This window comes from Larus michahellis, chromosome 23, assembly GCF_964199755.1.
Source record: "Larus michahellis chromosome 23, bLarMic1.1, whole genome shotgun sequence".
Taxonomy (NCBI): domain Eukaryota; kingdom Metazoa; phylum Chordata; class Aves; order Charadriiformes; family Laridae; genus Larus; species Larus michahellis.
Window position 1 is genome coordinate 6,220,741 of NC_133918.1, and position 26,610 is coordinate 6,247,350.

At 57.5% G+C, this 26,610-nt stretch overlaps 1 protein-coding gene across 10 annotated transcripts in view; it reads left to right on the plus strand.

The window, feature by feature from the left end:
- The first annotated feature begins 539 nt into the window (after positions 1–539).
- Positions 540–26,610, plus strand: part of PTPRS (protein tyrosine phosphatase receptor type S) — a 162,797-nt gene continuing 136,726 nt past the window's right edge. For 9 of the 10 annotated variants that reach the window (XM_074565636.1, XM_074565642.1, XM_074565640.1 and 6 more), the window contains exon 1: positions 540–679. The gene's annotated coding sequence lies outside the window, so the exon portion shown is untranslated. Of the gene's footprint in view, positions 680–4,105; positions 4,188–26,610 lie in introns of all 10 variants that reach the window. The other variant, XM_074565639.1, reaches the window with a different exon arrangement.

The following is a 26,610-nucleotide window of genomic DNA, read 5'->3' on the forward strand; positions in this document are numbered from 1 at the left end:
GGGTGCAATTCGCGCTGTGGGAGATGCGTTGAGCACGAGACACCGGCGGAGTGCGGGAGCCGGGGGTGGCGTTAGTGCGGGGGAGGCGCTGCGCTGGGGGAAACCGACAACGCGTGAAGGGAAATACCTTAAATACCAGAAATAAATTGGTGATGGCAAATAACCTGAGTGTTGCAAACGTGCCCAAAACGGGCAATATGCGGAAAGAGGGAAAGTTATTGAAAGAGCGGCTGCGGGGCGGGAAGGGTCCCCCGGCCCCCGCCTGCCGCGCCGCGCCTCGCCGCCCCGCGCCCACGTGCGCTACGCCCGCGCGGCGCCTTTAAGGCGCGGCCACGCCCCTCCAGCGCGCTCCTCGCCTCCGCGGTGACGTCACCCACACCCCCCTCCCCTCACGCCAGCCCGGGGGGAGGAGGGGGAGAAGGAGGAGGAGGAGGAGGAGGGGGGGGTGTGGCCCGCCCCGCGGTGACGTCAGGCGGCGGCGGCTCGGGGAATGACATCACCTGTGCGAGTGGCCGGCGGCGGGCGGGAGCTCGCGCCGCAGTGTCCCCGTGCCGCGGCCCCAGCGCAGCCGCCGGGCGGAGGCGGAGGGAGGAGGCGGAGGAGGAGGAGGGCGAGGGCGGCCGCGGCCCTTCCGCGCCCCTCCGCCGGCCAGCATGGGAGCGGGCGGCCGCGCCGGCAGGTACGGCGTTAAGGGGGGCGGGGGGCGCGGTATAGCGGGGGGCGGTGGGTGAGTGGGGGAGGCGTCGCAGCGGGGCCGCTTTGTCGGGCGCAGGCGGGGTGCAGCGAGCGCGCGTTGTAGCGGGGGGGCGCAGGTGGGTCGCGTGGCAGCGGTACGCGGTGGAGCGAGGGTGTGTTTCGCGGAGGGGGGGGCGGTTGTAGCGGGGGCGGGCTGCGATGGGGAGGGGGGTCGCGTTATAGCGGGGTGCGCGGTGGAGCCGGGGGGTCGCGGTGTAGCGGCGCTGGACGGGAGAGGGGTGCAGGTGGCTCGCGTTTGGGGGGGGGGGGGGCGAGGGTGGTGTTATAGTGGGGGCGCGCTTGGCAGGGGTGTGGGCAGGCTGCGTTGAGGTCTCGTTGCGGGGGGGGGCGGCCGGCTGGCGATGGGGGGGTCGCGTTGTAGCGGGGGGGGTGTAGAGGGGTCGCCGGGGGGTGCGGGTGGGTGGCACCGGAGGGGTGGGGGCGTCTTATAGAGGGGGGAGCGTGGGAGGGGGGGCTGCACTGGGGGAAGGGGCCGCGCTATAGCGGGGGGCGCAGGGAGGGGGCGCGCTGGACCACCGGCACTTGCGATGGGGGATGCGAGGGAGAGCCGGGGCGGGGGCACCGGTGCCGGCTGGGGGTGTCCCCGGGGCGCATCCCGCCCCGGTGCTGGTCCCCGGGGTGAGCCCTGCTCCGTCTCACGCCCCGGTGCCGGGCTCCGGTCCCCGGGCGGTGCTCCGCGCTCCGTCCCGCGCCCCGGTACCGGTTCACCCTCTCCGGGTCCGTCCCCCCCCGCCTTTAGGACGAGGCTCCTCCGTTTCCCCGCCGTGTCCTGCCCTCGCTGGCCCCCCTGCCCCGTCCCCGTGTCCCCCCCGGCCACCTCTTCCCGACCACGGTCCCACCGGGCGGGTGGGTGCTCGGTGCGGGGGCACTGACCCACGGGATGGGATTTGGGGTGTTCTGGTGTCACCCCCGTGCCAAGGGCTGCGGGGCCACCCGTGCTGGTGGGGGACACCCGCGTCACCTGTCGGTGGGATCGGAGCTTCTCCGCCTCCCGGCATCCGCGCGTGCTGGGGATGCTCCGTCGAAGCCGGTGTCGCTCCCGGAGCAGCATCGCCGGGATGCGCGTACCGGAGGAAACGTCGGATGTGGGTACTGGAGGAGGCATCGGACCCCGGCTGTGTACCCCCGGGGTGCTGCCCTCACCCGACCCCAAACACCGGGGGTCCCGGGGGTCCCTTTTCCTCCCTGCCAGCTCCGTTGGGATGTGGGTTTCGCTGTGCGGTGGCCCGGTGATGGTGACAATAGCAAGGACGGGGTCCAGGTCACCCCAAAACTATCCTAGACCCCCGTGTCCGAGGGGTGTCCCCTCCCCTGCACCAAACCCCCTCCTCCTGCAAGGTGCAGCTGGCTCCGGGGACCGAGGGACGCCCCTGGGTGGCCCTTTTCCATCTGCCCTTGGGGATTTCAGCTGAAATCCCGAGCCCTGGGGCCATCCTGTGGCGGGCAAGAGCCGCCCCCGGAGCTCCGGTGTCCCCGAGCCCAAACTTGTCACAGGGAGGGCGGAAAAAGTCCCCACCCAAAATAAGAGTAATGATTAATAGTGTTTGTGTTTCGCCGGGAGGATCCCGTTCCAGTCTTTCCTGGGGAAGCAAATGGTGTGGATGTGGAATAAGGGGGGGAGGGGGAAAGAATAATGCTGGTGGGGAGGTGACAGCCGTGGGAGGGGTGATGGGGGTGCCTGCGACGGGTGCTGCACCCTCGGGGCGGGGGACAGCTCTGCTTCTGGGGCGTTTGTCCTCTCCGAGTCCCCGGGTGGCTTTGCTTTTGTGAAAGCGCTTGTACCAATTGGGAGGAAAAAGCGGTAGAGGGGGGAGGTTTCCAGTCCTTTCTCTGAGCTGGGGGGCTCTGCGGGGGCGCGGGGGTGTGTGCCTGGGGTGTCCCCGCCATCCCCTCCATGGGCAAACACCCGGCTAAATTTGCGGGGGACCCTCCCCGCCCACACTCGCTCTCTGCTCCTGCCCGCAGCTGACGGTGCTGCCTCGCAGCTCCGCTCGGGCAGGACCCGTGTAGCAAAATAGTATGGATTTATTAGCCCGCCCCCCAAACATATTCTGAGGGTTGTGCACCTGCGCCAGGCTGGGGGAGCCGGCGGTGTGACCTGAAGGGGGTCCTGCTGTGGGGGATGAGGCTGCTCGTCCCCTCGGGCTGGGGGGGCTCTTGATGGGGGAGACGGACAAATGTCACGTCTGGGTGCTGAACATGAAGCTGGCGGGGTCGGCAGGGCAGGGTGCGTGACGATGTGGGGACCCTCCTGTCCTCCTGGGGGTGACGGTACCCCTCCTCCTGCCAGCCTGATAGTGGGAAAGCTGTTAATTGTTCCCTGCCAGATTGACTTATAAATTAACGAGTTTGCTGGCACTTTCCTCCTCCTTCCTGTGCGTGGTAAGGGCCCATATTTCAAATGGGAAAAAGTCATAAATACTTTGAGTAATGCGAGCGGAGCTTCCAGCTGAAGCGGTGCCACCGAGTACCGCGGGGGGAGAGGGTCCCCCGCCGCCCGGCTGGGCGCGCGCTGTGGGGGAGATGCGGGGCAGGAGGTCCTCGAGTCCCCTTGTAGTTGTCTTCTGGCATGGACCTCGCTGGCAGGACGGGGTCAGGTGCTTCGTGTCCCCTGGGTCTCTGTCCCCCTGGTCGCCAGGTTTGACAGTGCAGCCACTTGCTGGGGTGTCTCCTCCGTCTCGCCCCGAGGGGAGCGGGGCTGCTCTGCCTTTTGTCTGGATGCTGGTGTGACGCGAGTCCTGAGGAAAAGAGGAAAAGTGTGCCTTTGCTTTTCATCCAGGAGGGTGGATTCTTGTTAGAACCGTAATTCTGTGGCTGCTTTGGGGGAGAGGTGGGAATGAGGGTGAAGCGACAGCTGAGGTGCAGCCAGGTGGGATGTCCGAGGAGGTGGTGTGGCCACATGCTGGGGAAACTGAGGCTGGAGGGGGGGAATTTGTGATTCTTCACAGCATAGGAACAATTCCTGCCGCCACACTTCCCCAGAGGGCTTGGGCCATATCTGGGGACCTCAAAGGCTGTCCCGCCTGACGCACCTTTGAGGTCTCTCAGTCCGGCCCAGCGGTGGGTTGGGATGGATGCCCTCTGCGGTGCCCAGCGTGGCCGTGCCCCCTGGGGTTCCGCAGGCTTGAACCCGGTGTGGAGCGGGGTGAGGGTCCCATCCAGCTTCTCGCCGCGCTGCAGAATAACTCGAGGCAGTAACGGCATGTTGGACTGTTTGCTTTTCCACGTGGCGTATGAGGTTGTGTGGGCGGCGAGCGGCCGTGATGGATGTGAGATGTACCCACCACATATGGATTTTATTTGAACGCTCTCTGTTCCCCACTAAAACAGTTTTTCTTTTGCATTGCAGAGAACAAAATTGCGAGTATAGGATACCGAGCTAAAGCGAAGCCAGGTCTATCCCGAGTCAGTGCGGGCAGTGCGAGCGGATGGTAAGGAGAGAGGTTATTCCGTCGTGTTAAAGAGGTGCCACTAAGTAGTTTAATCGGCAATTGCTGAACCTTGAACTTTAAATTCTTCTTATATGAGTCGATAAGAACACACATATTATTCATGACTCTCTCCCCAAAAAAAGGAAAATCTGCAAATGACTTTGGTTAAATATCATTGCTTCAACAGCGTGAAAAATGCGCCGAACTTTCTACTTCAAATAGTCCTTCCCCTTGGCCCGGCTCCCTCCATCCGCGGAGCTCTGCTTCCTGCTGCAGGCGCAGAGGTCGGAGGGAGCAGGGTCGGACGGGGTCGGAGCCCCGAGTCCTGGGCTTTGCTCTGGGCAGGACCCCCAGAACTTTTTATATTTTCGATATTTGCAAAATGAAGAAAATAGCCAGGCTGGGCAGGCTGCAAAGCTTCTGGCTATAACAGTATTATGTTTTAAAAATTGTCGTCAGTTTTAAACTTGTGAGCCCTGAAGTAGTAGAGCTCAGGCCAGCTTCCTTTCTGCAAAGTTTATTACACCATAAGCTGGAACAATCTGAGGGCTCTGTTTGTTACACTCTCTTTTTTTTTTTTTGCTCTTGTCCTCTCTTTCTGATTATTTGCTTTATAACTTGACTTTTTTTTATTTTTTTTTGACATCAGCCTAGCAAACTGGAAATTGTCTTTTTTTTTTTTGCCTCATCCTTTAACTCGTAAACCCTCTAGATTTCTGGGTCTGATCCAACATAATTCTCTTGGACATTTTTTTTTTTCTATCTTGGGCATCATTGTCTTGGCTTGGTAATTTATCGAGCTTGGCGTTCCCCTTGCAATAGCTGCCTGCGCTGTCGGCTTATTTGCTGCTCGTCAGAGCAAGCCCTTGCAGAGCCGCGTGTCCTGCACACAGAGCCCTTCACACATGTCCATGTCCCGCTGCAGCATCATCCAAAAAAGCGATTTTCAGCCCATGGTGCCTTCCTGACATCACTTGATAAGGAGCTGGTTGGGAGGCGTGAGTTTCTTTAAACTTTATTTATTTATTTATTTTAAATCCACGAAGCCTCTTGGCTCCCGTCCTCCCACCAGCTCCCGAGGGCTGGCATGTTGGCACGGGGCTCCCACACACACGTGCGAGCAGCACACACCGAGGGAGGAGGTGGAGGTGCTGCCATGGCAAAAGAAGGGGACGAGGACGTGTGTGTCCCCTGCGGGGTGTCTGGGCATGAGGAGGGAGCACGTGCGGGTGCAGAGGGAGCGGCGTGGGCTGTACGCAGACCTGGGTGCGTTAAAGGAGACGCAGATCCTCAACGGTGCTTAGGGATGCTTCTGCTCCATCTCTGGAGATGAGTGGTGAGGGTGACAACAGCCCAGCTCGTGGGGATGGGGACACGCCAGCACCTCGTGCTGGGATTTCTCCCTGTCCCTGGGACCTGCTGGGCCCATCAGGGACTTCTGTCCCCTGCCCTGGAAAAGCGAGGCTTTGCCGTGTCCTGACCCAGCCAGCCTGCTGCAGCCCTGGGCTACTGGGGACTCACCTGGGGTAGTGCGTCTCGGGTTTGGAAAGCTCTGGAGATGGCCTCTGCACAGCTCCTGGTGTGGCTGGGTTTTTGAGCGGGGTTTTTGAGCCCTGCTGCACAGACATGGCCAGCCCAGAGGGGGACGGGATTTTTAGCATTGCCCTCTTCCATACGTTATCATAGAATTGTTTTGGTTGGAAAAGACCTAAATTTAAGATCATCAAGTCCAACCATTAACCCAGCACTGACAAGTTACCACTAACCCATGTCCCTCAGCGCCGCATCTGTGTGGCTCTTAAATACCCCCAGGGATGGCGACTCCACCACTGCCCTGGGCAGCCTGGTCCAATCCTTGACAACCCTTTTGCTGAAGAAATATTTCTTAATATCTAGTCTAAACCTTCTCTGAAACAACTTGAGGCCGTTTCCTCTTGTCCCATCGCCTGTTCCTTGGGAGAAGAGAGCGGCCCCCCCGGCTGCCCCCTCCTTTCAGGGAGCTGTAGAGAGCGAGAAGGTCTCCCCTCCTCCTCCTCCTCCTCTCCAGGCTGAACACCCCCAGCTCCCTCAGCCGCTCCTCACAAGACTTGTGCTCCAGACCCCTCACCAGCTCCGTTCCCCTTCTCTGGACACGCTCCAGCCCCTCAATGTCGTTCTTGTGGTGAGGGGCCCAAAACTGGACACAGCCCTTGAGGTGGGGCCTCACCAGTGCCCAGTACAGCGGGGTGATCACTGCCCTAAAAAATATATATATATATATGCACACACACACATACTATAGCTCGGGCCATTGCGCTTTGAGTGTTGTCACACATCAGGATCTGTCATAACATCCATGCTGTAGTTCCTTGGCAACATTGGCACAATTGCACAACAATTAAGAGCTGCTCTAGATTAGAAAGCAGATCTTGGTTTGCCTAAACAGGTTTAAAAAAAAAAGCTATCAAATTAAACTGGACCAGGCAACTGATATAATGTACACACCTAAATTGGTTTAGCATTTGCATAAATCAGATTAAATCGGGGCTGTGGGGTGGTTTAGGGTGTGTGGCGGTTTCTGCCCAGCTCCTGGAGGTCCCTGCTCCCGCTGCGGTGCCGGGGCTGCTTTTGCAGAGCAGCAGCTGAATCACTTGTTTACAGCCTTGCTTCGTAGGCGATCGCTCTGCGGTGCTGGTTTACGTCAGGCCAGGGGGCTGCGGTTGGGCTGGGACCTCGAAGGTAACTGGGATGCTCCCACCTTAGCGGGGACGTCCTACGGGAGGGGGGAAAACCTGAATGTCGAGCGGCTCTTGACGGTGCGGGAGGTGGATGGGCGGGCGGCAGTGCGTGGGCAGCGGGGTTTGGATTGTGGTTCACAAGAAGGGTCTCTCTCTACAGGGGGATTTTCAAGCCCGCTGGGGTTTGAGTAGCAAAGCATTCGCGTGTGAGCCCACACGTGGGGAGCACAGCGCCTGGGTGTCCTGCACCTCCCGCTGCCATCTCTCCGCTTCAGTCTTGGGGCATCTCGGACGTGGTCCGCGGGGCCGTGAAGGTGGGAGTGCATCCGGTGTCCCCCTTGGGAGCGCCGGGTCTCCTCTAGTCAAGCTCAAGAGCGCAGCAGGTACGCTGGTCTGCTCAGGCTTCAGGGATGATTCCCTCTCTTCGGCGCTTGCTGCCGCGTTTCTGGGATGTGGTGGATTTACACACCGGATTGAGGGACGAGTTGAGATACCCCAGATCCGAACTTCAGAAGTGCCCCAATTTTACATCATGCTGCTTTCAGGTTTTTTTCCCCCCCTTTCACTTCTGTTTGCGGGCAGCGAACACATGATGCGATGCGTTACACGGGGTACCCACGTGCTCTGGGCACAGGAGGCACAAGGCTGGGGGCAGAGCGCTCTCCGTCTCTCGTGCATCCACCGAGCCGGGATCGCGGACAGCAGGAAGGAGAGGGAGGGCATGGTGTGCTGGTGTCTGTGTGGCTTCTCAGAGTGCAATAATCTCATCTCGGGGAAAACAGCAGCCTCATCTGAAACTCAGCGCATTGTCTTTTTGTGGTGCTCGAGTCGTATCTCGCCATCTCTCCCTCTGAGCTGTTGCTTAATTGTTTTATTCTTCGTGGTGTCCCCGTCTCCAAATTAGTGCTGCTAGTAATTCCACAGATGATTTAAATCTGAAAGGTTCTTTTCTTAAAAGTCTTAATCGTGCTTCCCTCCATTTTGCTTTTGTGAAGACAGCAGAGATGGACGGATTACCTGCTCGTCGGGCTGCAAATGCATGTGCGTGTGTGCCTGCAAAATCTGCAGGAACTGGGGATTATTCTTAATCGAATCTTCAGCTCCGATATCATCAAGTGGTTGCTCTGGTTCCCGTGAAACGGAGCTGGGTGTTGCTTCTGGCTTGCACCGATGGAGGTTTCCCTCCTGCTGCTTTTTTCCTTTGTTTACCGCGCGTTGCTGTCACTCGCTGGCACCGGCTTCGCCTCCTTCCCTCGCCGGCTGCGAAGGGGAGTCGGGAGCTGAGCAGCAGTTTCCAGTCGCTGCGTGAAGTTCCCATGTCACCCTCGACCGGCACCGCTCGGGATGTGCGGGAAGAGCCGTGTCCCGCTGGGAGCTCCCGGGTGGCGGAGTCAGGTGGGGACCGAACTGTCGGTTCCTCCCCGCAGGAGGGGACGTCCCCTGGGCGGAGAGGTGGCCCTGGGCGGGCAGGGACAGTGACGGGGAAGATTTGGTGCCAAAGCACATCGAAGGTGTTTCTCAGGATGCTGTGGCTTCCACCAACAAATTGCTGTCCCCTGGGATCGCTCCTGTCCCCTCCAGGCAGATGGCTGTGTACCCGACTCCGCTGGGCAACCTGGGGGAAGATGGGGCTGAGCACTGCGGGCCAGCACCCGTACCTGCCCGCTGGCCACCTGGGAGCGGGCAGAGTGGCGGCCATGCTGTCTCCTGGCCAGGCGAGACCTGGTCGAGCTGAACGCCCTGCGAAGGGCAGAGGGATGCTTGGGAAACCCAGAGGCACTGGTGCAGGAGCGATGCAAAGGCTGGTGCATGGGGTTTGCCCAGTGCAAACCAGTTCATGAATTAACTGGTATTTCTGTCCCTCGGTCCCTGGGATGGGGTCACTGGTGGCGGCACGGGCCTCGGCCCCGTGGCATTTTGTGCTGGACAATCACACGCCGCAAGTGGAGCCACGCAGGGACCTCCCGGTCGGCTCCTTCCCTCCGAGTCGCCATTTTATTTTTCTTAAACGTTTATGTATAACCGTACACTAACCTATAAAAATTAGTTTAGGATGGCTGCCAAGAAAATCTCTGCAGTGCCTTGTGGGTAACTCCCTGTGAATTACCATAAAAGCTGTAGTGCCGAGGCTGCTGTGGCAGTTGTGAGGATGCCAGTCATAATGCTCTGTATTTAAAATTCAGATGAATGTGTAATGCCTTCGTGTCTGGATTGCAGCAGCTGGTAGCATTTCTGGTGTCCCTGCCCTGCGTGCTGCTGCACCCGCTCCTGCGTTTTAATCTCTTCTTGCGTTCTTCCAGCGTTTTGCCTGATTACAAAATGCAACAGGTAGCAAAACGCGGGCTCAGCCGTGCTGCGAGGGAGAGTGGTTTCTGATAGCTTCCTCCCAGGAGGGACCAGCCTCCTGCTTCCATTGAGCCGGCGGCAATATTTCACTTAAGGGAAAAGCCGCTCCGTAACCCTTCCCCTCCACATCCTGCACAAGCGACGTCCTGTTTCCGAGGGCGCTCTATTTCTGGGTGTGCGGAGCGCCGGGACCCGGACTCGCTCGAGCAGATGAAACCGGGGTCGTGCCGATGCTTGGTGGAGCCTGTGTGAGAGGGGACATCTCCTGCCGTGCTGGGGAAGGCTGCGGCTCGCTTGCAAGCCAGCCCGTTAGCTTTGCTGCTTCGCTATGTGCGCTTGGAAATACAAAGTGCTTCTCTCTATCTCTCTCCGCTGGTTTTCCTCCGGAGCAGCGAGCCAAGGTGACTGCGGGTCTCTGGAGCGGAGTCTCGGCCGAGAAGCCGCTCGGCTCGGCGCGGGTGCCTGGCAGAAGGTGCTGCTGATCTTCTGCTGGGCATGATGGATCATTTCATTTAAATTTTCCTGAAATATAATATTCATCATGGTGTCACTGTCCCACCTTCATTATAGCTTCCTGATAAACATCTCTAATCGGAGAGTGATCTCTCTGCCCTGCCAGAAGCCGCCTGGGGATAATGAATACATTTTTGAAGCTGGGAGAGGGTGTCTCGGGGATGTGTTCCTGCTCTCCCACCCCTGTCTGTGCGGAGAATCACTTGCCCGGCTGATAAATAAAGCAAGACGCAAATCTGTCTTTCCCAGGTATATTGGTGGAATTTGTATGTGGCTGTTTCTGTTCAGGGCTCCAGGATGGTGGCGGTTCGGGTGTAACCCAGTGTCCCTGTTGGTACAGTGGGGTTTTTTTCCCAGGGATTCCTGAAGGGACCCTTGTCCCGCCTGGGGCTGGGGTTTAGGGCAGGACCCCGAGGCAGCTCAACCCCCCCCCATGCTGGGCGGCTGGGCAGCCTCTCCCGCCCCACGTGAGGCGAATCCCTGCCACCATCTGGGCTGGATTTTGGCAGGAGGGTGCAGCTTTATGCCAGCTCTCACGGGGTGGTGGTGGCCCCGTGTGTGACAGGGCACGTGCCACGTGCGGTTCAGATGAGCCATTTTACCTTCTCCCCACGTGTCCCGAGCAAGTCCAGCACCAGTCCTGGGAGCGGTCCCACCCTCGGCGCCGTGCTGGGGAGGGCGGCTGATGCGGGGCACGCAGCACAGCCACGATGGCCCCAGCTCCCCACCCGCCACGGTGGCCTCTGCATCCCTGTGCTGCCGGCAGCCGGGGAGTCGCCATCAAAGTGCCGCTCGTCTCGTTCCTCTCTTAATTGGTTTTACCGCTGAGGAAGGGCTGCTGTTCTACAGAGAGCTCTGACGGCAGGAGCTCAGCATCTGCCCTCCCCACGGGGCATGGCGGGGGGTCGGTGTGCCCTGGCTTCGGCCACCTGCCCCAAAGCCAAGGTGATGTCTGATGTGCCTGGGATGGATTTTTTTCACCTGTGCGGCAGTGGGAGATGGCGGCTGCTGGTCCCACGTGCCATTGTGACTGCCCCGCTTCGGCAAGGAGAGTTGTGGTCTACTCGTCCTCTCAGCGCCTTTTGGGGAAGACCCTGGAGGTTTTGGGGAACCAGTTCCTGATCGTCTCTGGGGTTTTGACCTTCAGCATCAGAATCGAAGCGTTGTGAGCCCCCAGAAGCCTTGTACAGCCTTGACCTCCTGGGCTGCTCTTCTGGAAAGGGCTTTCCTCTCCCTGTGCCTTGGCTTGTGCCTCTGCTTCCTCCTCCGCATTTGACCCAGAACACGCTGAATTTTCCTCTGGTTTGGGATTTCCTGTCACTTCTGTTCCTCTCCAGCATCCAGGCCGCAAAACTCACAGCCTGTTTCTGTCCTGTTGCAAAACTTCTCAGGAGGTGGAATGGATGGAGTCCATTGGATGGAGTCACTGGACACCATCCGTCCGTAATGCCCAGCTGCTGCTTGACTGTGCAAGCCCAGGCTCTGCCTGGAGCCCTAGGAGGGCAGCTGAGCAAGGTCCCTGCTAACTCCTTCCTGGAAGGACTCGTTGCACGGTGCTGATAAGAAGGTTTATTTTCTCCAGGAGGCCAAAGCACACCTTGGCACTCTCCAAGGCAGAGGATGAACCCGCTGTCAGGCTCCGAGTGGAGCTGGGGGCGGGCAGGAGGCGGCGGTGAGGTCCGAGGACGAGCCACCATTGCTGCATGTCCTTCCAATGTTATCCTGCTTCCGCAGGGAGAGATGAGGAGGAAGCTCCGGCAGCCCCTATCACAGACTACGTGCCCTAAAGGCTTTCCTGCTGGTCCCCGTAAGGGGGTCCCGGTGAGGCCGTTTGGGTTTTGAGAGCCACCACAGACCTCTCGGCATCTGCTCCCGACCTGCAGGCAGCAGGACGACAGCTTCGGTGCGTTATCCGTTCCTCCCTCCGCAAAGCAGCTTGAAAATCCCCGGGGCTGAGCAGCTGCCCCAGCGGCGTGGGGGGCGCCAGCGTCCTTTTGCTTCTCCTGTCGGAGGTGACATGGGCAACAGCACCCATCCAGCAGCTCCAAGATGTGCTGACCTGAAAATAGGTGTAAGGTTGCTTTCAAAAGAGGAAAAGTAGGGAGGTGGGGAGGAACGAAAGAGTTTCTTAGAAATAAGAAAGGTAAATAAAATATTTAGTGGTCGTCACAGCTAAAGCTTCTCATCCCGGCTGCCTTGGGGAGGGTGCCCCGTGGGTTGGGGGGGCTCAGGTGGGTGCCCAGATGGGTGCCATGGGCCTCCAGTGTGCACCCAGCCTGGCAAGGAGCTGGATTTCGGGCTGGGTGAGGAGTAGCGAGGAGGGGATGAAGAGAGGAGATGCAGTTTTCATGCCTGGAGGTGTGTTTGGGGCTGGCAGGGGTCCTTCCGGTCTAGGTGTGCGCAGAGCTGCGCGCGAGGACGCAGCTGGGACATTGTCCCCAGTGTCCTACCTCGTCCTGTGCTTTGCTTACTGGGCTGTCCCCCTCATCGAGGGTGGCTGATGTGGTTTGGGTCCCTGCTCTGCATCTAGGGGAGCTGGGGGACAGCACTGGTGAAGCCGGGGGGGACACAGGCAGGTCACGTCTGCGCTGGCCTCGGGTGCCCCCTCGAAGGGGTGAGCTTGCTGCATGCTTGAGCGACTCACGCTGCCGAGTGCGTGCTGCTGGGATGGGGAGCCGGGGGAGAAGTGCTTCAGCTCTTGCCCAGAGCCTTTCTGCAAAGCGCCTTGCACAGGGCTGTCCTTGGAGGGGTCTGTGCCCCGGAGCCACCGTCCCCAGCGCTGGCCCGGCCGGTTCGGCCTGCGCAGCACGTAGGCTTATATTTCACTCCTAAAAACCACCCAAAGCCAGGCTGTAATTAGGCTGCATTGTCTCGTAACTGGATCTCCCAGCCCGATGCTTTGTTCTTGGCTTACCCTTGACTTTTTCCGAGGTCTTTGCGCGAGTCGTATCCTTTCTCTGTGCCTCAATTTTTCATCCTCCACCCTGACTCCTGCAGAACAGACGCTCTCGAGGCAGGGGCTGTCTGGCACTGTCTCAGGCGGTGCTTGTCCCGGAGAGCCTTGCTCTCCTCCGAGCCCTCTAAACCTGCTCATCAGAAGCATTTACAGGTGACTTGATTGCAGGCTTTGCTAGGGAGTATCAGAGGAGTTTGTGATGCTGGACTCTTGTCAGGCCCCCAGAACGCTCTGCAGCCTGCTTTAATCTTCAGAATAAAATTAAAGCAAGGCTTTCAACTTGGATTTTTCTTTGGAAGTCACTTTATTTTAAAAACACTTTTTTTTCTGATTAGTCTTTTAGGAGGGGAAAAAACCCCATATCCTAACATCTTGCCTATTTAAATAACTGCTGGGCTTGGGCTTTTTTGAAGTTGCAAGATGGCTGTGCTGCTTTCGCAGTGCCCTCTGCCAAGGCAGCGCTGAAAGCGGAGGCGCCCAGCAGAGTCCTTCTGTCCGTCCCTTGCTGTCTGTACATGGATCTCTTGGCTCCTCTTGCAGTCGCAGCCTCTGGATATGGATAGCGGGAGCAGGGAGTGCGGGACGGGTCCCCTTTGGCATGCTTGCGCTGGGCGTTGGCTGATGCCGTGAGCGCGCGCTTGCTTGCCATTGGGTCTCTTGAAGCGTGCTTTGGCACAACTGGGCGAGAGTCGGGAAAACCCACGTCGCTGCCGAGCAGCCCCATTCTGGGGAAGGTTTTGGGGCTCTTGGGAAAGCTTTGGGGCAGGTGGGATGGGATGAGCCGGGAGCGCTTGGTGCCTGGGGGAGGATGGAGCAGGCGGCAGCAGACGGGTGTGCGGGGGACACCGCCGGGAGGAGGCGGTGGAAGGGACGCCGGGTGCGGGAACAGCCCGTGCGCTCGGCGGCAGAGGGGACGTGCAGCCCCGCTGCTCAGCTGGGTGCCAGCTCTTCCCGACGGGGCTCCGTGCCATGGCCGCCCCCTCCCAGGAGGATGCGTGAAAGCTTCGGCAGAGCCCCGTGCCGTGGGAGTGGGAGCTCCCCGCTGCCGCGTGAGAGTCCAGGCTCCATCTCGCCCCTGCGGATGCCCGGGGAATGTGTCCCATGGGTGCTGCTGCAGCACAGGGCAGGCAGCCACTGCTCAGCCAAGGTTGACCAAAGACGTGTCTCTGTTCTCAGCTCCTGGGCTCTGGCCACCCGCTGCTGCCTGGATCCAGCCCTCCTGGCAGCACTTCCCTTGGTTTCTGTTTTCCCTGTGCCGCGGAGGCAAACTGGAGCAGCATCCCTGCTCTGCATCTTCTTGGGCAGAGAAGCCGGCCCCTCTTCCTGCTGCTGGGACCAGGAATCGCCCAGAGAACGTGGCAGGCCGGCGTGGGAAGCAGCTTTTGCTCTCCCACCTGGTCCCTGCTCTGCTCTGGGATGGGGGTTTGGCATTTTGGGACGGGACTGTGAAATCCCAGCCTGGGCTGCCACGTTGCATTGTGTCATCGTGCACAGACCCTGAGACTTTGACCAACAGGGTGACATCCCTCTAAGGTCCTGTGCGTGGGCTGGCAGGAGGGATGGGAGATGCTGCAGCTGACCTTGGCTGCTGACCCCCTGCGGGTCACAGCTCTGCATGTGAGCAGAAATGCCTTTTGGACCAGCATCAGCCTCGCGCCGTAGGGGAGGCTCCAGCCCTGAGATAAGGCTGGGGCTGACGCACAGAAACCTGCAGCTGCTCGTCTTCTCCCCAGCCTCCTGCAATTAAACACGCAACTGGAGCGGTGTCTGCGGCGAAGCTGCTGATGGTGGCTCGATGGCTCTGGGACGAACAGACACCAAGTGTTTTGGTTTTCAGGCGCTTTCATAACTCACGTAGCTGGGCCTTGCGCCGCAGGGTGTCCTGTTCTGCCTCGCCTCCAGCATCGGCCGGTCCGTAACTCTATGTTCCAGCAGTAAATTCACCGCGAGGGGAGGTCTCAGGTTCCCTCCCGGCTGGAGGGGTGCCCGGGAGCGGCAACACTCGCTCCCTGCCCCGTGGCATGACCTGGCGGGGAACGCAGCCCCGTCTGCCCGTGGCCTCTGCCACCGGCTCCTGCTGTGCTGACGCAGCTTTTGGGTCCCTCCGGTTTGGAGGCAGGGTGCCCAGAGCACTGCTTGTGGGATAATGCAGGGAAAACTCTCCAGGCATCCCAGCTCGCAGTGGCAGAGGTTGTGGCGAAGCACCGTTGCGTGGTTCGCCGTCACGTTTCCCTGCTCCTGGTGGGATACACGCGGGCTCTGCCGTGCTTCCGACGCTGTGTCCTACCCAAGTGGCAGGTGCCCTGAGTGGCTCTAGGAAAAACCCTTTGGCTTTGTTCATTGTTGCTTTTAAAATGGAGCAGTGTCCCGGGGGCTACGGGGCACCCGAGGACCGTTCTCTGTCTCCCCGGGGCCGAGGGAGCTGCTCGGGACGCTGCTGGCAGGCTGTCAGTGAGTGTTGTCCCACGACCAAACCCCGTAGGGGTGCAAACTCCCACCCTTCGCTGGGGAGGGATTTGCAGAGGATTTTCCACCCTGTTGTGGGGCAGCTGGTGCCACGGCTTTTTCTGAGCTCTTGGGGCAGATCTGCCATCGTGCATGTTGATTATTTATTCTTTCTGCATGCAAGGGCTTGGCTAAGCGTCCTGGCTGTGTTTTTTCACTGCGGGTGAGCGCAAGAGCAGAACGAGCCCTCTGTTCCCCAGGGTGGTCAGAGCGAGCTGGGGAAGCTCGGGGAAATGCGATGGTCCCAGGTGGCCCCGGTGGGCGTTTTGGGGCCAAGGAGAGCAAAAGGGGCTTGTTCAAGATGACGAGTGGGTGCTTGTGCTCTCGCACTGGTCCTTAACATCCCCCTGCGCTCTGCTGAGAGCCCATGGGACTGGGAGCACTGGACTTGCAGCTGGGGCAGGCGTGGGCTGATGGCCCCCTTGTCCCCAGCGGTGACAGTGGCCATGTCTGCCCCATCCCCCTTCCCTTCAAACTGAGCAGGGGTAGCTCTTGGAGAGCTTCTCCCGACCTTTCCAGCTCCGTGCCCTCAGCTGCCACCAAGTGACACGGTGACATTTCACGTCTTGAATGTCTGAGCAATTTCAAAAAGAAAAAGCCAGCAGAAATGAAATGCTTTGGCTTTTTTGTGTCCGGCAAATTGGATTTGCTAACCTGGAGCCTCATCTGTCAGCTGGCAGGGCCCCTCCGTGGCCAGCGGCTGGTGGGACAGGGTGGGAAGACGGGGGAAAGCGGGGCTGGGATGCAGGGAGGAGGAGGAGGAGGGAGTGGTGTTATGCAGCAGTGTGTAATATTTGCTGCATCTTCAGCAGTGCATTTCTGGAGGTCTTTTCGGAAGAGATGGGTCTTTGCATCAGGCATGGGACCTGCTGCAACCCAGCCTGGTCGAGGTGGCAGTTGCCGTTTCTCTTTCCCAAGCCAGGAAAGCAGCGTCTTTACCTACCTCCATCAACGACGTGATGCTACCGTACGCTGATTTACCCCAGCACGCTACAGTGGCGAGGCAAAATCAATGCAAATGGCTCTGCCACAGAAACCGCCGCTTGCCCAGGCGGGTTTGGGCAGTGCACGGCCCTGTGCACGAGCCTGTTGTGTTTGCACAGAGCGTGGACCTCGTTTGCCGGGGGGGGGCAGGCACTGGCCCACGTTGCCCTGGCATGGCTCACTGTGAGACGGCCGGCGGCACACGACCTGCTTTTAAATAGCACGCCGCGTGTCGCGTTATTTATAGTGTGTGTGTGTGGCAGGTCGGAGGTCATAGAATCATGGAATCGCCTAGGTTGGAAGGGACCTTTCAGATCATCGAGTCCAGCCGTCAGCCTAACAGAGGTGACACCCCGCCTCGAGGGCCGTGTCCAGTTCTGGGCCCCTCACCACAAAAAAGACATTGAGGTGCTGGAGCGGGTCCAGGGAAGGGCAGATGTGCCCCCGGTCCCTCCTGCCGTCGCTGTGGAGCGGGAGGCAGCGTGTGTGCAGGGGGAGGTCATCTCCTCTGCTTTCGGGCTTCCTTGGAGAGCTCTGCTCAGGCTTGATGCAGTTTAACCCTGCCCTGGGGGTGGGCGCGAGGAGTCCTGGGTCCCTGGGGAATTGCAAAGTTGCTTCCCTCCCCTTTTTCTTTTTTTCTAAATTAAGAAAAAAAATAAAGAAAACAAACAAAAAAGGCTCTCCATGAAGCGGGCGAGCGTGGGGAGACCCATCTCCCTGCCGAGCTGTCACGGGCAGCAGCCATCGCTGCCCCGGGGCTTTGGGGACCCTGCACCAGCCCGTCGGTGCTGCCAGCGCTGGGGCGGCTGCTCTCGCGCTGTCCCTGCGTCCCCTCGGCCATGGCACCTTGCTGCTGCAGATCCCTCCGTCCGTGCGTCAGTCTCAGCCTTGCCTTTCCCCGGCACTGGTTTTGTAAGCCCTGGGTAGATCCGTCACTGCCCACGTGGTCCTCGTGGCAGCTTGCAGCCTGCGTTGGGGTTTTGCAGGTCTTGCTTGGCTGCTCAACAGGCTCCGGCGTGGGATGGCTGCAGGCTCTGGAAGACTCTCCAGTGCTGCTCATATGGAAAACACTCTCCGTAACCACAAGGAATGGAGATGGTGCTTAAAAAACACACAAAAAGGTCATCTGTAGGGGCCTCCAGAATGGGGATATTGAAGATGCCTCGCGTAATTTCTGCTGGGTTGACTTGAGAAACTCCTTCCCCTGAGCCCCAGGGATGTCTTTACGAAGCAGAGCTGTGCAGGATTCGTCCCATCCTGCGGATGTCATTGGACTGGATGCTCCCTCCCTCCCGCCGGGAGAACACCGGGCTGGCGGCCCCAGCGGCATTGCCTCGGGAGGGCTGATTAACCCTGTTTTTTGGTTGCACGAGTCCTTGTGCATCAGCTGCTGCTTTAGGCGTTCCCTGCGCTCCTGGAGCAGTCCCACGGGAGGGCAAAATGCGAATCCTAAATCCTCCTGCACGAGCAAGCACAGCCACTGGGACAGGAGAGGAGCCCCAGCTCCGACGGGGATGTGGGCGCCTGAGCTGGCCCCAACTCGCTGCTGACCTCAGGGGGCTCCAGGAGGGCTCGGGGCTGTGGCAAACATCTTGCTGAGGTCTTGGAAGGGGGTTGGAGGACTCGGCAAGGTGCTGCAGCACCGGGAACCGCTGCCTTGGGTCTCCCATGGCTGTGCTTTGGCAGGAGAACTGGTAGAGACAGAAGCACCTTCCAAGATTATTTGGTTCCCGATGAACACATTGCAGCTTTTTCTGTCCTAACATCACCTAGAAGATCCCCACCACGCCGAGCATCAGGGGCGCGTGGCAAAGTCCAAGGCCAGGGGCTATATTTGAGGCTGAGCTGCCCAAACCCTCGCTGGGCATCAAGCAGACCAAAGCTTGAGCGCAGCAGGCAATGAGTCCAGCAGGGCCACCAGGAACATGGCTACCAGAAGATACCCAATTGGGTGGAAAATCCCTTTATTCAGTTTTCCCGTGTCTGAAGTGCAAGTGGGAGACTTGGACCTGGCTTTTTCCCCAATGTGGAGAAAGGGGCTGAAACCTTCTGCCCAGGCGCTGGTGCCATGGATGCGTGTGGCACGTCCTCCTGGCTCCGTCGCCTCAATTTAAGGATTTGATGCATCCTGCTGTTTAAAAATAAATAGCTAGCTATTTTGGGCCAGGGAGGCAAACAAATCAACAGACCAGTGATTTCTTCAATCATCCTGCATGCTGCACAAGGGAAAAATTAATAAAGTACCTGCCATCCCCAGAAGCTATTTGTTAAAGCCAACGATAATGATGGGCAAAATTGAGTTCCTGCTTATGATGGGTTTGCTCACGCTCCTGCGCTCCCACTCCCTCCCCAAGGCATCGCCGGTCCTCACAGTGCTATGGGGGGAAAGGAGATACTGATCCGTGATCCAGGTCTGAGCTTTTCCAGCCTTGGGATGAGCAGCACAGGCTCTCCAGCCACTCCGGGGATTCGCTTGTGCTCTGAGAATTGGGTCTTTTTATGTGTTTTGGGATCCATGAGAAATGTGGATTATCCGTGGAGTTGCTGTCCTGTGGTTATTGCTCACTTCTTGGTAAGTTTGGGCCTTTGGAGGCTTTTCAGGGTTTTGCAGAAATTGCTCCTGGTGTATGCCTGGTGGAAACTGCCACATGTGGTGGTGGTGGCTGTTGGAGACCAATGTTGCAGACCAAGGGAACATTATTTTTCCAGTTCATTTTGGAACTTTCTCATCTGTAAAATGGGCACACGTGGAGGCATCCTTCATCAGGAGACCAGGACTCAACTCGTGAATTCATGAGGTTTTCACATGACAACCATGAACTTGAGAAGACCAGGCTTTCCTTGGGCTACTGCTAACTTGTTCAGAGAAGCAGCCAACATTACCTGGCTCCTTAGGGCTATTGGCTGCTCCATGTTTGCCCTCCGAACGTTAACCAAAAACCATTCGGCTTGTGACACTGAGAATAAAACACCACATCATGGGAGCATCCAGCATCTCTTGATTGCTGAGTTAATGGTGTAGGAAGGCTGAAGGAGCATCCTTGCCTCCAGGTCTCGTCACTGCAGAGCAAGGCCCCCGGGCACCCGGTGTCATATCTCCCCTCCCCACCCCCTGTGTTCAGTTGCATCCAAAATACTTCTGCAGCCTTGTGGCAGGGACATCCCACAGCTCGTTGCAGTTTTGGGGGGGCTGCCATCCAGCTGCTGCCATTAGGTCCCCCCGAAACTTTCCTCCTGGCCAGCTTATGTCAGGAATATTTCATGTGTGATAACAGTGCAGGATCTCACGTCAAGAGAGATGGAGGGTTTGCCCAGCTGGGAAATGGGGCTGTTTATTTATGGGTTTAGTGTGGTGTGTGTCTTGCGTTGCCTTGGTGGAATATTAACTATGCAAACAGCAGGTTAAATGGCTGTGAGTGTAAGATCCAACCCCAAATACATCGGTGTGGAGGCCAGAGGGAAAGCTGAGCAGGTCAATGCTTATATCCCACAGCTCAAGTGGATAGAGGTCTCCTGAGAGATGACTTAAGAAATGCCTTTCTCCCCACCCGGTTTGGGTAATGCCCCATCCTTAGCCTTGTCCACAGGAGCCCTTTTGGCATCAGGGAGGCTGAAGGCAGTGTTTGCTGCTCCGTGTTTTGGTGGTTTTTTGTGATGAATATTCTCCTCCTCCACAAAATACCCACCTTCGGGCTGCTTTCATGTTCAAAGCAAGAGGCGCACAGCTCCTCCTGCTAATGAACCTTTGCTGGTTGCCCCAGCTCGTGGGTGGGTGTGAAGAGCAGATCTGGATTTAGCTCACTGCTGGCGAGGCTTTGGGAAAAAAGGGGGGGAAAGTCCCTTTTGAGTTTACTGTTGCTGTAAGAGACGCAGGCTCCGTGGCTGGTGCTGACTGGGGAACGTGGCCGTAAGGTGGTACAAAGTGTCCCTTGAGCTGAAGGTGTGCTCCATGGCGGTGGATGAAGCTCCCATCCCACTTTCCAGATGGCTCACGGGTCCTGTCATAGCACCAATGAATATTTAAACCAAGAGTTTATCTGTGCTCAGAGCATTTAAATTAAACAGAGTGCAAGTTGTATTTTTAAGCTGCTGTTGTTGAGCCCTTGGGAGTCTGTGGATGGAGAGGACCCGTGGTCAGCAGCATCTCACCGTGGTGAGGCACTGGCTGCCCCTTTCCAGCTGGGTTTGTTTTGGGCCTGTGTGTTCCCGCGTACCTGTCTCTGGGCATCCTGCACCTTCTTTGCAAACAGAGCAATACATGGTCTTTCTGGAGAAAAAACCACTAGTCTGCAGTGATGGAAAATGAGGTAAAAATTCTCTGTTCTTGGAGGAACAGAGAGAAGATCTGGTTCATGCTGGATGCGAGCAATGGGTCGAATTTTGAGTCTTGTCTTTAGGATCCAGATGTCCATTTTCATCTGACGGTGGTGGGTCTGAAACGGGACTGTCCCAAGGGACCCCCTCTTGGGGGTCAGGATGAGCCGACCTCCCCTCCGGGGGTGGGTTGTGTTGGGGCTCCAAGGAGCTCCCACCCCAACATGGGGACCTCACCATGAATGCTCTTGATAACGCCGTGTGGCAGCCACGGCGAGCGGCTCAAGCCTTCTCTGGCACAGAAAGGACAAATTAAATAAACATGTTTGATTGCTTAAACATTTGTTTTTTAAATTAGCAGCAGCTTTTTTATATTAAAGTATGTGGATATGCTGCTGGGGAACACTTTAGCAAGTTGTTTTTTTCTTCCTGGTGCTACTTTTCCAGAGTGATTCCTGATTTAAAAACCAAATGAAAAATGCAGGCCAAGTTTGAGGTTTAATCCTGCAAAAGATGTCGATGGGAAGAAAGCACGCTGCTTGGAGCCGTGGGGCCCCGTTTGGATGCGTGATGAGACAGGCCTTGAAGGCAGCGGCGTTTGCAAACCCTGCCTTGCAAGCGCTGGAGAAAAGGGTCTATGAAACAGGGCTCCATGAACGTGCGCAGCTTCTCGGGAAAAGTTGTAGTGGTCCAAGAATTGTAAAAACATTGAAATCTTCAGCAAGGAGGCGTTTGGAGGTGCTGCGTGTGGGAATGTGCTTGTCCGTGCGCTCAGAGCGACGTGGCTCTGCTGCCCTTGTGCCCTGGTTTCGGCCAGCTGGGCTTGGGGACCTGCTGGGCTTGGGCTTGGGCTGGGCATCTTCCCCTCCAGGTGTGGTGCGGTGGGTGACCCTGCGCCAGGCTCTTCCCCGGCTGTGCCTCTGGTTTTGCTTTGACTCTTCGGTTTCTATCCTGTTTAGGTAGCAAAGAGGCAGCCCGGCGTGAGGGTTACAGCTCATTCAGCATTACAGGATGAGGGGGTTTTAGATGCTGCTCTAATAGTAACCAAGATTGCTAAATAGCATCTCTGGGAAGGCAAAAATGCAGCCAGAGAGACGCTAATGCTTCAGATTGACCTTGCTTGAAGCATGCGGGAGTTTGCTGTTTCCATAGGCTTGCTATCGGTGTCCTAAAATAGCATCTGCCCAAAAAAATAACTCCAACGACCGAGCAAGGATCCCTGTGTGCGTACCTGTCCCCGCTGAGGCTTTCTGGGTGTGGTGGCATTGCAGGTTAAACTGTGCTCCTGCCATTTGAGAAAAAAATTAAATAGAGTTTCCACAACGCTGCTGCTTTTTGTGTCGTCCCCCCGGGTTGTAGCAAAGCTCCCAGCAGCCAGCTTGGGGACCAGCCTGGCCTGGGGGAGCCGACAGGGGACTTTCCCTTTGCATGGACCCCAGGCCACGTTCTTAATTTTCTAATTAATGGCTGCATCCCGCACAAGTGCAGCTCCAGCTTGGCTGCGAGGGTCCGTGCGCGGCCGCAGGATCGGGGGCTCTCCATCACCTGAGCGGGGAAGGGGATGGGGGAGGCAGAGGCTGCTCCTACCCTGGCGCTGCGCCTAAAGGCGACCAGCGGTGGGTTTTGTTGTTGTTGTTTTGTTTTTATGTATTAAAGGTTTAATAAATGGAATTAAATACTGTGAAACTTAAGGTAATTAAATGTGGAAGCAGAAGGAAAAAAATTGTAAAGCATCCTCTCCAGGAAACTAATAGGCTCCATGCCTCCTTATCTTAATGATTTTCATAATTTAGCTGAATGCAGAGATAATGGATCTGATGAACCTTTCTGGAGCTAACTTTAGATTTAATGGGCTTCTTGCTGGGGAGCGGGGTGGGGGCAGGTGCAATCAATGCGCTTAAGGAGGGAGATAAGAGTGAGAGAAGCTGAAATAAACAGCCGAACGGCTTTTCTGAAGTCTTAAAAGTTGCTGCCTGTCCACGCTGAGTGCTCCCTCCTTCCCACCTGGAATTAACCTCAGAAATCATTTTCAGAGCCCACGTGATTTCCTCCGGCTCGGCCACGGCGGCGCTGCCAGCGGGTTTTGCCTTTCTGCCCAACCTCTGACCCTCCCTGGGACGAGGGAGCCGCAAAGCCGGGATCATCTGCGTTAATCTGGTCTCATTGAGGTGGGATCAGTGAAACCACCTCGCAGATTCACTGTATTATGGAGCAGATTGAGGGACTTAGAGAGCAAATTTAATAAATATCATTTCGATATTACTTGGCGGAATAAAAAAAGAAATATCCACTGAGCAGCTGACGTTGAAGCACCCTTGTGAAGGATGGCTAATAGGGACCTGATGTGTTTGGAGATCTGGGGGAGAGGGGATGGAGAAAACGCTGAATATTGGGGTGGTGTGGGGGAGACGGGAGGAAAGGACATTCCTTGGGGCTGGCCTGGGCCAAGAGCTGGGGCACAGCAGCACCTGTGAAAGCAAGTAGGGCTGGGTGTGCTTGGGGAAGGGGGAAATGTGGGTGTTTGCTGGGGGATGGAGGTAGGACCTGCACCTTCTGTTCGTCACCAGTGCACCAGAGTCTCCCGCTGCCCCCTGGGCTCTGTCAGCAGTTTGTGTGACCGCGGTGCTCCAGCTGGTTTAGGGGCAGAGCTGGGTGGAGATGCTGAGCTGACCCTGCACCCAAAGCAGCTTTGCTGTGTGGGTGCTGTGGTGACTGCCCATGACGCAGAGCCAAACAGAGCCCCGTGTGCCCGGGGACAAGCCAGCGCCCTCCATGGGCACTCTGGGCTCTGGAGGTGGTGGCCAAAGCTGGGCTTTTCTGCAGCTGAGCTGGACATTTGAAAGTGGCAGCTGCCACATCGCATTATGTCTGCTTTGTGTCAGGGAGGTGGCATGGTGTGGTGCCACGTCCAGGGTGGCTCTGCCATGTCCAAGGGTGGGACTTTGGGGGTCCCGTGGTGCCTTTGTGTCGCGGGGCTCCCTGTAGGTTCCAGCGGAGTCTTTGACCTGTGCTCTAACATGGCTGGAGCCTCTTTGGGAGCTCTCCAGTGGAAAGAGCGGAGCTGCTCTAACAGGCCAAGGGCATGAATGGGGGGATGAGAGGTGGGTGCAGGTACCTGGGGTGCCCGCGGTGTGGCCCGGGCTGGGATCCTCGCTGCATGCCAGGTCCTGCTTGAGGATGGGGTCTTCTGCCCGGCCGTCAGCAGAGCAGTGCATCCAAGCAAAATCCTGTCGACGGGGCCCGAGGAAAGCTCTGGTTACAGGGGAAGAGGGGAAAGCAATTGCAAAGGGGAACCCCAAACCCTTTCTTCCAGGCCTGGTTGTGGTAAGCGAGGTTTTGGCTGTGCCAGGGTGTGGGGGCGGGTGCTGCTGCCCACTGTCACTCGTGGAAGCGTGCCTGGATTGTGCACCTTCCCGAAAGGCTCCGGCGAGGGCAGGGTGCCTGTCCCGCGCCTGCGCTGAGGACCTGCAGTGGAAGGTGCCGCGCTTGCAGCTGAAGGGGCTGGTTCATCTTTGTCCCTGGCAGGACCCCCTGCCTGCTGGAAAAACACTTGGGTTGGGAGAAATGTGTGACCTCTTGCTAACCCCCTTTTCCCCTTCCCCTCTCGCTCTGCAAGATGTTAAAAAGAAGGAGGGGGGGAAAAAAAAGGAAAAAAAGAAAAAAAAAAACCCACGCTGCGGCCAATCCAGGGAAGGCGAGAGCCGAGGACCATATCATTAAAATGCTAAAAATGAGCGTGCTGAAAACAGACACAATTGGGTATTTAAAGCTCTGAATGAAAAGAGTGTGTGTTAGCCGGCTTGCGGAGAGCCGGTCTCCCAGAGCCCCTGGAAAATATGTGGTCAAGCCCGCACCATTAACTTTTTGTTTCTGGTTTGTAAAGTAGCTGTGAAATCCCGGGGGGGGCAGACCCCACGCCCCTGCCAGGCCAGGAGGATGCTCGCACTCTGCTGGGGGGGCAGCTTTGCCAGTCACTCGCTGTACGTTGGGCAGCCTTTTGCTGTCCTGCAGCAATCTTTATCCCAAAATGCGGCGCTTGGCACGGGGACTTGTGTGGCCCCTGCACCTGTGGGTGCCACCGGGTGGGATTTGCACCGGCTGGCCCCTCTCGCACCGAAGCGTGGGGTGCGTGGGTGGAAGGGCGACCTAGCTTCAGCCCTGCCCCAAACCAGCCACATAATTGCTGCTGGGTGAATCACTGCTAAATCACTTCAAGGCTGTTGCATCATTTGTTTGTGGCTTCTTAAAAACTGGGCAGCTTGGGCTGCTGGAGGCTCCAGCTCAGGTGCCTGGGGCCATACGGAGAGATCTGAGGTCCTCCGGTGGTTGATGGTGCCTCCTTTACCTGGCAGTGTGGATCTTTGCAGCCACGCTCGAGCATGGGTTTGCCGCATCCCAGGTTGTCCCTGGGTGGAGGTTGTGGCCAGTGTTTAGCTGCAGGCTGACGTTGGCCGCAGCGTGCTGGCGAAGCTGTGCGGGGGGTTATTTCTGTGCCCCTACGGGGGTTTCCCTTGGGTCCGTACGCAGAGGGATCTGTGTGGGTGCAAAATGCCCCCTAAAATGCCTCCTAGGGCAAGTATTAACTGCCAGGCTGGGCTTAGCTCCAGCAGGCAGGAACAGATGAATCAGACACTTAATGGTAAAATCAAACCTCTCAAAGTATTAAAAACAACCCCGCTCCAGCGGGCTCCTCTCTGCCGAATGGGGAGCCCCAGCGAGAGGCAGCGAGAAGGGATTTTTAAACCAAACTGGGATTTTTCGGGGGGCCTCCCCCCATTCCATATCTTTCGGCTGCCAGCATCTACGAAGGGGAAGTTCTACCCCGCCTCCCGCGGTCTCGGATGTCAGGTTGGCAAGAAAAATCCCATCTGTTTTCAATCTGGATCCTCACTTCCATCCACCCAGCCTTTCTCCTCCCCGCGCTCCCCCGCTCCCAGCCCCCAGAGCTGGCGTGTGCGCCAGGCAGGCCTCGGTGATGGTTTTTTTTTTCCTTTTTTTTCTATTTTTTTTTCTTCTAAAAATGTATGTGGCCTCCTTTGCCCCCCGCGTCCCCCCCCTTCTCCCAGGCACATGCTCCAGCGCAGCCCTCTCCGCACCGGGGCCTGCCAAGAGCCTCTCTGAGCTCAGCCCCGCTACGGTCGCTGGCTCCGAGAATTCCCAAATGACCAAGGATTTTCAACCCCGAGCTTTGACAAAAAAAAATATTTAAAAAATTAGCAAAATATCTCTCTGTGTGGAAAAGAAAAAAAATAGGCAAAATCAAGAGGGGAGGGAAGGAATTTTGTTGTGATTTTTTTGTTTGGGAGTCTTGTTCAGTTCCAGCTTCTTGGTATGATTTGGAAATGAGCAAGTACAGAGTGTTTTGTTCCTGCCCAGAGATAACAGAGCTGCTCTGAAATCCTATATAGAGTCAATGCAAAGATGTATACGTAGCAATCATGATAACCCTAATCCCTCTCTGAAGAAACCCTTTTGTTGCACACCCCCTCGCCTTTCTCTTCGCTGTCCTCTCTTGCTGCGTTTATGTCTTATTTAAACTATAAAGTCCTCAGGCTAGGAATTACCTTCTCTCTTTACAGATGGCTGTGAGAGCTTTGCACGTCTGCAGAGCGCCATGAAAAATAAATGAAGGTGGTTGTGGCTTTTGTTGTTGGGTTGTTGGTGTTTGTTTTTTTGAAGTGTTTGGAGGTGAGAGTTTATCTGATGGTAGAGCCAGGCCCCAAGTAGGAAGGACCCGATGAGTGGTGTTGGGCTTTGGGTGGCCAAAAAGCTGAGGGCGGGGGTCAGCCCAGCTGCACCCCTTCCCTTTCGGCTCCCTGTGCTGGGCTGGCATGGCACCACTTGAAGCTGCCCTGTGTCCAGGGTTTGGGGGGCTCAGGGGGAGCCCCAGCTCCTGCTGGCAAGGGAAGAGCTGTCGGACTCGGTTGTCAGGCCTCAGCTTCCCCTTTGGGCAAACGCTGCCCGATGAGTTAATGGCAGCATTGCCAGGGGTGCTGGGGGGAGCAGTGGTGCTCCCCTGCCGTGGGGAGGGCGAGGGGGGCTTCTGCTTTTTATTTTGGGGAGCTCCATGTGACCTGTGGGGACAGGG